This window comes from Medicago sativa, chromosome 7 (genome assembly GCF_051527215.1).
Source record: "Medicago sativa cultivar Bolivia chromosome 7, Bolivia_mono, whole genome shotgun sequence".
Lineage (NCBI taxonomy): Eukaryota > Viridiplantae > Streptophyta > Magnoliopsida > Fabales > Fabaceae > Medicago > Medicago sativa.
The window spans coordinates 35,138,993-35,149,021 of NC_140755.1; positions in this window are offsets into that span (position 1 = coordinate 35,138,993).

Consider the following 10,029-nt stretch of genomic DNA (forward strand, 5'->3'; position numbering starts at 1 on the left):
TGGTTTGGCCCTACAAAATAGAATACTGTCATCAGCATAGAGAAGGTGAGAAATGGCAGGGGCATTAGTGGCTATAGCTATACCCTTAATCTGGCCATCTTTCTGAGCTTTATCTATCATAACAGATAAAACCTCTGCACATATTATGTATAGGTAAGGGGATAAAGGGTCCCCTTGCCTGAGGCCTCTGTTAGGAGAGAAAGTATCAGAAGGATGGCCATTAATAAGAATAGAGAAGGTCACTGTCCTAATGCATTGCATGATAGTGCTAATCATATTGTTAGGAAAACCCATGGCCCTAAAAGTAAGCTCAATAAAGTCCCATTCAAGGCTATCATAGGCTTTAGCAACATCTAGCTTAATGCCTACATATCCATTGTTTTTCTTCCTGGGATTTCTGATATAGTGGAAAGTTTCAAAAGCTATCAGAGAGTTATCAGTTATGAGCCTTCCAGGAAGAAAAGCACTATGGAATTCATTTATAATATTAGGAAGAATTTTCTTTATTCTGTTGGCCAGAGTTTTGGTAACAATTTTGAGAATAACATTACATAAACTAATAGGTCTGAAATCAGAAGGTAGGTTAGGAGAATTAATTTTGGGAATCAGACATATTAGAGTATGATTAATATTTGCAATACTGCCTCCTTTGTTAAGAATATTCAGCACAAAATCTAAAATATCAGTCTCAATAATGTCCCAGTATTGTTGTAAAATAAAGTTGAGATTCCATCTGGTCCTGGAGCAGAGTTGCTCTTGAGGGACCTTATGGTATCAAAAACCTCATTTTCAGAATATTCTTTGTTAAGCAACTCATAATCAGAGTTAGAGATCCTATTTTTAACCATACTAAGGGAATTGAGACTGATACTAGGATTGTTGCTAGAAAAAATATTTTTAAAATAATCTAAAAAAACATAGTGAATATGGGCACTATCCTTCCAAATGTTGCCACTGACATCTTGGATGTTGTATATGTGGTTTCTTCTGTTTCTTTGGCTAGCTTTGTGATGGAAGTATTTTGTATTTAGATCTCCCTGTTGAAGCCAATGAACCTTAGCCCTTTGTGCCCACCAAGTTTCTTCTTCCTTAAGCAAGTCATCTAGGTGTCTTTCCATGTCTTTAATTTGAAGGATACAAGTCTGAGTAGGGATTTTGTTCTTCAAATTAGCTAAAGCTTCCTGTTGCTTTTTAATCTAAAGAGGGATAATTCCAAACTTATTATTACCCCAATTAGATATCTGCTTCATAGAGTGCTTAAGTTTCATGATGTTGTTGCCAGCATAATGCCCCCAAGCATCCTTTATGACTTTGTGGCTTTCTTTATCTTGAGCCCATATGTTCTCAAACCTTTGAATTTTATCTTTAGTGTTGTGGCCCCTATAGTCCTCTACCTCTTGGAATTCTAGAAGGATGGGACAGTGATCAGAGGTATATCTGAGCAAGTGTTTATTAATGTATCTGAGAAAAAAGGAAATCCAGTTAGCATTAGCACAATATCTATCTAGACTTTCTTTAATATGGGATTGGTTAGCCTGATTATTAGCCCAGGTGTATTTAGAACCATGGTACCCTAAATCATGAAGATCACAAACATTAAGGGTCTCATTAAACATGCTGGTCAGATTATAATCCAGGTTATTACCTCCCATTTTTTCAGAACTATTGAGAATAAGGTTAAAATCTCCAAATAAGAGCCATTTGGAATCAGTTCTCTGTTGATAGAGATCCTTGATGGTATTGCAAGTAAGATGTTTTATGAGGTAATAGGGTACCCATAGATCCCAGTAGCATACCAAGAAGTTTTAAATTACTAGAAGTAATATAGGTATCAATGAGCATTTTATTAGAATGAATTATATCAACATGAATTACATCTGACCACAAAATAGCAAGCCCACCTGACCTATGACCCTTATTTAAACTACAATCTACCATGAACAAATTAGATAGGGGACCACAGACTAATTTCAACTTAACTTTTGGGTCAGACTCCTTTAACCTGGTCTCCATAAGAAAAACTACATCTGGACAATGTTGTCTTAAGAGCTTTATCAAAGCCCTTACTGCAGAGGGCCTCCCAAGCCCTCTGCAGTTCCAAGCTAGAAACTTCATTGTTGCTGGCTGGCCTTGAATTCAAGGCCTGCCATTTCATCATTTTGGTGCTCCTTTGGATCTGCCTGTTGAATTGCTATATCCTGCTTCCTTTTCATACTTTTTTGAGTGGTCTTCAGTTCCTGACTTTGAGAATAGGAAACAACCATATTTCCTGGGCTGCTGCATGATAGCATATGTCCTGTACCTTATCTTGGGCGGTAGTAATGGGTAGATTGCTGTTGTGGACTGCTTTTGAAGTTGCTTTGTCCTGTCTGATTACCCTCTTTCTTGTTAAGACTCATAAATGCCATTTGGCTCAGTAGCCCCATAGGAATTGGGCTAAACTGGCCACCACTAATGGATTTAAGGGGGTTACTGCTGAAGGTTTTATCACTCCTTTCAATGATTCTCCTGCCATAAGTTCTTGACCTCAGCCAAGCTCCTCTAGGATTGATGCCACCTTCAAAAGGAAGCATATGATTCCTGCAAGCCTCTAAATTATGTCCCACCAATCCACACCCAAAGCAAAACATGGGTAAGTTTTCAAACCTAAAGTCTACCTAGTTGATTCCATCCCTATCATTACCAATAAACATGCCTGCCCTAATGGGTTGGTTAATGTTGAACATCACCTTCACCTTTATTGTCTTAGCATGCTTTGTAAACTCATAGAGTCCCACATCTAGAATTTGGCCAAGCTGACTTCCCATCTCTTTCCCCATAGCTAAAGACTTACAATGTAAAGGTAATCCCCAGAATTGGATCCATAGTGGAACATGAGAAAAATCCAATTCTTTTATATCCATATTGCGTTTCCATTGATGAAGAACTAACCAACAGTTTCTAATGGTCCAGGGACTCCCTTTAAGAATTCTTTGCAAGTCTTCTTCTTTATCCATCCTAATATGGAATATTTTGCCTTCCAATTCACTTATCTTGAGACCTTGAGGGTTACACCATATCCCAGCTAGAGTATTATGCAAAACTTGAGTAGAGATAGGTTTGTCAGATAAAATTTTACCAATGAGATTGTTTTCACATTGCTTAAGGCTTTCTTGGACATGATCTTCTTGATAGTAGAGGAAGGGGTCTTCAGAGATCTCTTCAACATTGCCATCTTCTTGCTGGAATTCTTGTTCTTGTGCAGATGTGGAGTTTCCTTGATGCTGACTGTGATGTAGGCCACTTGTTCCAGCACCAGTAGACTGGAAATACTCTTGAGGGATATCACTTAGGGACGGGTGAGTGATTTGTAACTTCTGAATCTTGAAAGGTCTAGTAACAGAGGGTGAATGTTCGGGTTTAGAAGGAGAGGTATTGGTGTCTGAGATAACACCTTTGCCTTTGTTAGCAGATATGTTGAGGTAAGGAAAGGAGAGGGCAGAAATATTGAAGGGGACAAGGAGTAAAGAGATGAAGCAAAGAGGATGACAGGAACATAGAAAGAACAACAACCTAGCAAGGGAGAAAAAGAAGGATGAACCAGGGAGGAACACAACCACACCAGAAGGTGGGAACACAGTCCAATAAAGGAGATAACTTGTGGCAACTATCAATCAATCTACGTTAAGATTGATGAAGGAAAACAAAGGAGGATGGAAGAGATTAAGAAGAGTTCATCGAAGAGAGAGAACTGACGATGAATAGGGATCTTGGAATTCTTGGAGGGTTTTTTTGGAGCGATCGCCCAATTGCGATTTGCGATTTCCACTTGTGATGACTTCTGATCCCCATTTGCCCTTATGAGTATCATTACCTGATGCATTATGGCTCTAGTTAGATGGTAACTATGTTTTATTAATATTAGGTCTCATGAAGAGTTATGGATCACTGTAAAATATTCGCTATGATGACTTTAACATTATGAGCATCAGGCTTAGACCGAATGATATATATATATATATATATATATATATATATATATATGAGTTAGGATTCGTTGACACCAGATGTCAATGGATTGGTTGATGTAACGCCCTAACTCTATTAAAGCAATAAAACATGCGAATATAGCAAATATTCAAGAATTAGACGCTACGTCTAAACCAAAATAACAACAGTCATGCATATATAAATAATATCTCATCAGTCACAGCGAATAATATCATACATCTCCAAAATCAAAACAATACATATGCCATGGTCATACATCAACATCAACATAAAATCCTCCAAAGTCTCAACAATGAGTACACCTCAACAATACAATAAGCCCAACACAACAAAAGACACTGACTCAACCTAATCAGAGCCCTATACTATAACTCCAAAATGATAACGTAGGCTAGCTCCCGCTATCCAAACATCCAACAAGCAACTCACCAAGCGACTAATCCTGTACAACGTCTACCCATCCATACAGACAGGTAGGCGGTCGAAACCACTGGGGGTAAGCATTACATTAATCATAATCAACATATGAAAACATAAGCATTCAAGGATTCATACATATCACATATACATAACCATCCCTCCTAGAATACTAGCATCACATGATCATTATCCCCCATTACTTGCACCTCAAGCTATCATAGCATAACAGACATGTTCAATCTCTAATCAAGACATTGACACAAGCTCATCATTTATCAATAACAATCAATGAAAGGATTACTCACCTCATTCTTCACTTAGCATACTTAACTTAACAAGTACAGTTCGTCATTTCAAAGTTATAAGCAAGTAATCATCATCATCAAAGAAATCACTACATCATATGCGTATATACATATACAAATCTCACATCATCATTAATATCAAAATAATTATCTTCAATTGATTCACCAAGTGTATAAGCACAAACAAGTGAGACATGCAATTAGAACATAGTTCAATTATTCACAACCGTCAACAAAATCCACCTATGTACATATACACCAATCCACACAATCTCAACATTAACCAAATTTCACCAATACACAAATTCATCAAGTCACATATTCAATTATGTCACAACTCATCAACCATTAAATTCCAAATGTCACAAGCATGTATTCATCAAACACACTTATCATCAACAATCACCATTCACATGCAACAACAAGATAACATTTCAATATGCAATGCGCCTATACTCGACACATATATGCATGTGGTACCATAACAACAGTCATTAGATGCCAACCGCACATCTATGTAAGAGTACACCTCCTCTTACATGTAAGAGTACACCTCCTCTTACAACAACTATGTAAAAGTACACCTCCTTTTACATTTCAACATATGACTCAATATGATATGATGCATGGACATACAACAACGACCCGATAATGCACAACTTCACCACAACAACGACAATGTAAAAGTACACCTCCAATTACATTGACTATCTCAACAACATTGCATTATCAAGTATACATGTCCACACATTCAACAATCATAATACACATAAGAGTCATCATCACATAAATCATCATCAACTACACAATATCCCACAACAATCCCACATATTTCTTATAAACCAAGCAAAGTGTAGTAATACAACATTTATGATAAACATCATATTCAACCTTCAACAACCATTCATACATCATCTCATCATCATATTAATCTATTCATAAAGGGATCATAAGTAATTAGCTCTCAAAAATCATTTTCTACCAAGTTCGTCTCCAAAAATCACAACATTGAAAATAATTGAGCACCTAAGCCAAAACCAAGTAAACGAGCTCAATTGCCTATGCCATGTATCCTCACAAGTCACATATACATGCAGTAGAGGTTACATAAGCATTTCATCGGCCAAATACGATGAATTCATAAAAATCACAAAGTTCGTCTCACCGAAACACTTTTCAAGAAATTTTCCATTTTGAAATCAAAACAAGTTAGACCCCTCACATCATAGTTTAAATACTACTAAACACCTTAATTGGACTCATAAATCATAAGTTTGAAGTTTGGAACCAATCCATAAGGTTTGGGTCGACTTAAGAGTAGTTATGCGGAATTTTTGTAAAATTTCACCAAGACCACCTTGGAGTATTTTCATCATAACTCAAAAACCAAAAATCATTTTCAAGTCAAACCAAAGCCTCTGGAAAGCTAACAAAATTATCTACAACTTTCATGTTTACACCGAAAACCAATTCAAAACAAAAACATGCGAAAAAGACACAAGAACGCGAAACAGGGAGTTCTGTCCTATGCAACTAGCAACTGCGAGTGATTTACTTGCAACTGCAAGTTATGACAGTCCAGTCTCGGGAAAAACCTCATTTTCACCCCAAAACTCCAATTTTGACTCCCCAAAGCTCAAATTTGATCCCAAAGTTTGTTTAAACATTTCTAAACATGAAAAGACACTCAATTCCATAAAATTTGCACTACAACATCCTCTTAACAAAAATCATCATTTGACCCATTTTTCATCAAAACCACAAAAACAACACAAAGTCATGGTAAACCCCACAATTATGATTACCCAAGGTTCAATTCATCAACAACACCACCTCACAACATCAACAACAACCAATCATGAATTCATCACAATTCATCAACAACAACATCTCATATCAACAATTTTTGGGTAAAACACAAAGCATACATATGTACATGATTTAAGCTTGCAATTTCATCGTCAACAACTCAATTAACATTCAATTTACATACCCAAACATTGCATCACAACATAAGCACGAATTTCACCATTAATTTCACAAATAACCAATTTTTCAAATAAGCACTTATGTAGGAATTTAGGGTAGAAGCTACAACTAAGTGATTATGAGTAAAGACTACCCCCTTACCTTAATTCTCCACAAACTCAAGCTAAGGCTTCACTCTATCTCCCAAAGCTTGGACCTCTAGCTCTCTCTAGCTCTCCTCCTTCAAACCCTTTCTCTTCTCTTGTCTCTATCTCTTTCTTCCTCTTCTCCCAAATGACAATTGTTGGCAAAAACCCTATTTCACTACTAACACTAGTGTTTAAATAGGTTTTACTTAATTGGGCTTAACTCACCACACCTTAATGGGCCTAACCCATTTCTATTATAACCCAAAATGTTACTACTCACTTAACGGTAAAATATAATACTAACGGTCACTTACCGGTAAATAAAATAATTACTACACTCTCTCTAGTACTTAGTAAAATACTCACTCTCACTAAGCACTAAAAATAATTCTCAACAAAACTACAAAATTACCCCTACTCGTAAAATGACCAAAATACCCCTGAGCCCAAAATGACTAAAATACCCCTCTAACACCGAATTCTACAATTCCCAACCAAAAATACACACAGAGACAATTAATCACGTAAGAGCACATATAACACACATAAATAAATAATAAAATAAATCTAACGAAAATCGGGCTGTTACAGTTGACACCTGTCATACCCCAATTTTTGACCTAAGATTATATAGTGGGGGTGTATCTTTAATTAATGGGGGTACATAATTGTGTGAATGAAGTAAGCACTAGAAAAATATTATTTGGAAATGATAAGTTAAAATAATTAATTTGGTCATTATCAAAAAGTGCTTTCTTGGTCCCCAAGTTTTGCTAAATTATTTTAGAATGCAATCTAGAATATTTTGAAACACAATTTGAAATATTTTGGTAGGCAATCTAATATATTTTAGTGCTTGATATGAAATATATTTTGATACTCAATAATATATATTTATGTACTGAATAACATATTTAAGTACTGAATAATATATTTTTGTACTCAATATGACATATTTTGGTACACAATTGAGATATTTTTGTACTAGATGAATTACTTGTTTCCAAAGTTTCTCACTTACTAGTTGTGAATTTTCTCTATAAATAGAGAGCTAACACAATGTATTCTGGACACCGAAATTCATAGTTGATGCTTCCTATGCTTTTCCTCTCTTATCCTTCCTTCAACTTGTGTTTACGAGTCTTTCTTCTTTTTCTACTCTTTTTTGTCCCTTTCAGTTTCAAGGTATTTATTTTTCTATTTTTGCTCTTATGTTATACAAAAAAATGCAAAAAATTAGATTAGGTTAAGAGATTTTGTGGTGATCCAACCTCACTACAAAATTCTCATGCTTTAGTTTTAGGTTTTATTTATCATTCAAAATAACAAAAACATTCAAAATAACAAAAAAACATTCAAATAACAAAAATCACAAAAATATTTTCATAATAAATCTTGATTTTCAATCAAGCGATCGTTCCTTTTTTATTTTCTTTTTTAATCAAATTTCAAATCAATTTTAATTCTACTTCAAGTCTATTCTCTTTCAATATAAAAAAATATAAACCAATTCTTATTTGCCACTTGGCTTTTTATTTTAAAACTTTTTTAAAACTAATAAAAAACACAAAACCAATCAAACGTCAATTTCTACCCCGAACTACGAGGTTTTGATCCTTACGGGTACGTAGGCAAAGGACCATGTCCTTCCAAATCAATAAAAAATGTAAATAAAAAACTTTCTTTTTTCTTTTATTTTATCTCCACTCCATTTTCTTTTTTAAAGTAAGCAAGTTTAAGCACAAAAAGTTAAATAAAATCAAGAGGTTCTCGTAGAGTACTACGAACATAAAGGGTGCTAATATATTCCCTTTATGTAACCAACCCCCGAACCCAAAATCTTCAAAAATGGGGTCGTTTGAACCTTTTTCCCCTTTTTCTTAAAAAATAAAATGTTCAGTCGTGAAATAAATTAGTGAGTCAAAAGCTAATCAAATAGCCTTGATCTCCAAAAAATAACGCGACAACACCAAATCTCAACCGTCTAATTTATTCAATCCAATAATCCATAATTATTTGTTAAATTAATTAGCATGATCTTTTTGCCCTTGCCTCACCTGATCCCACGCTCATTTTTCTAGTTCATCGTCTTCAATAGATTAATGTTGATGGCCAACAATCAAAGGAAACCCATCCAAAATTCAACCGATCAATTACAATCCATCCAAAAATTGATTTCCATGTCAATTCACCAAGAACTTAGAAACTCAAGAACTTAATTTCAAAACAATCTTACAAAACAAATCTTCTGTTTGAATTTCTACAAGTCAATTAAAAGTGGTGAAACTGAATAAATCAATTTCAAAAACGAATTACCGTCTCAATTCATAGAACTGAAGAACACGATAAAAAGCAATTTCATAAACTCTATTTCCAAACTGAAAAACCCACCAATCAAAGAAAACTCATAGGTTCACGATTCACTAGTTTCCTCTAATTTCAAATGATTTCATGAATTTTAGATAAATTATGTGCATAGGTGATAGACTTTTAGCAAGTGTACTAAAAATATATCGTATAATTTATAAGTTCGTATCCACAGGGACTGTTTCAATTTCTACTCGACAAAGACGTTAAAATTAAGGATGTGTTAAATTTATAGGGTTGCCCTAGGCAGTTGGATTTGGTTTTATAAAACTTAAACAAAGTAAATAAAATGGTTTGATAATTGGATTAAAACAGATGATCAAGCCTTTCGAATCCTCTATTGCTCTTTGTGAGTAATTTGGCTCTCTTCTCTCTCAAAGAAATTAACCTAGCTTTACGACGGATTAACTAAGTGGTTTTGATCAATCTCTTGACTCAAAACCCTTTCCTATGTTTTCCCCTTTTAATCTCTTAAACCTATTGAATAACTGCGGAAGCATGGTGAGAACGTTAATCCATAAGTCATAACTCTCAATTTCCTATCTCTAGGTTCTTATGTTGAATTAAACAGAATTACTATTTCAGGATTAAAAGCTAGGGTTAGTAGTCATTCAATTCCCAAGATCAATTTATATGGTTGAAAGAAGCTAGGGTTAGTAGTCATACAAACAATCATAAGAAAAGCATTAGGCACAAATAATTCTGAATAAAGACTAGGTTTTCATTGATGTCAAAGAGAGTTTTTAACAAATTACATGCTCAAAGATTACAAAGATTCATCTCATGGCTTAATCAATCTAATAGCTTAGCTACTCATGTTCATAGAAATA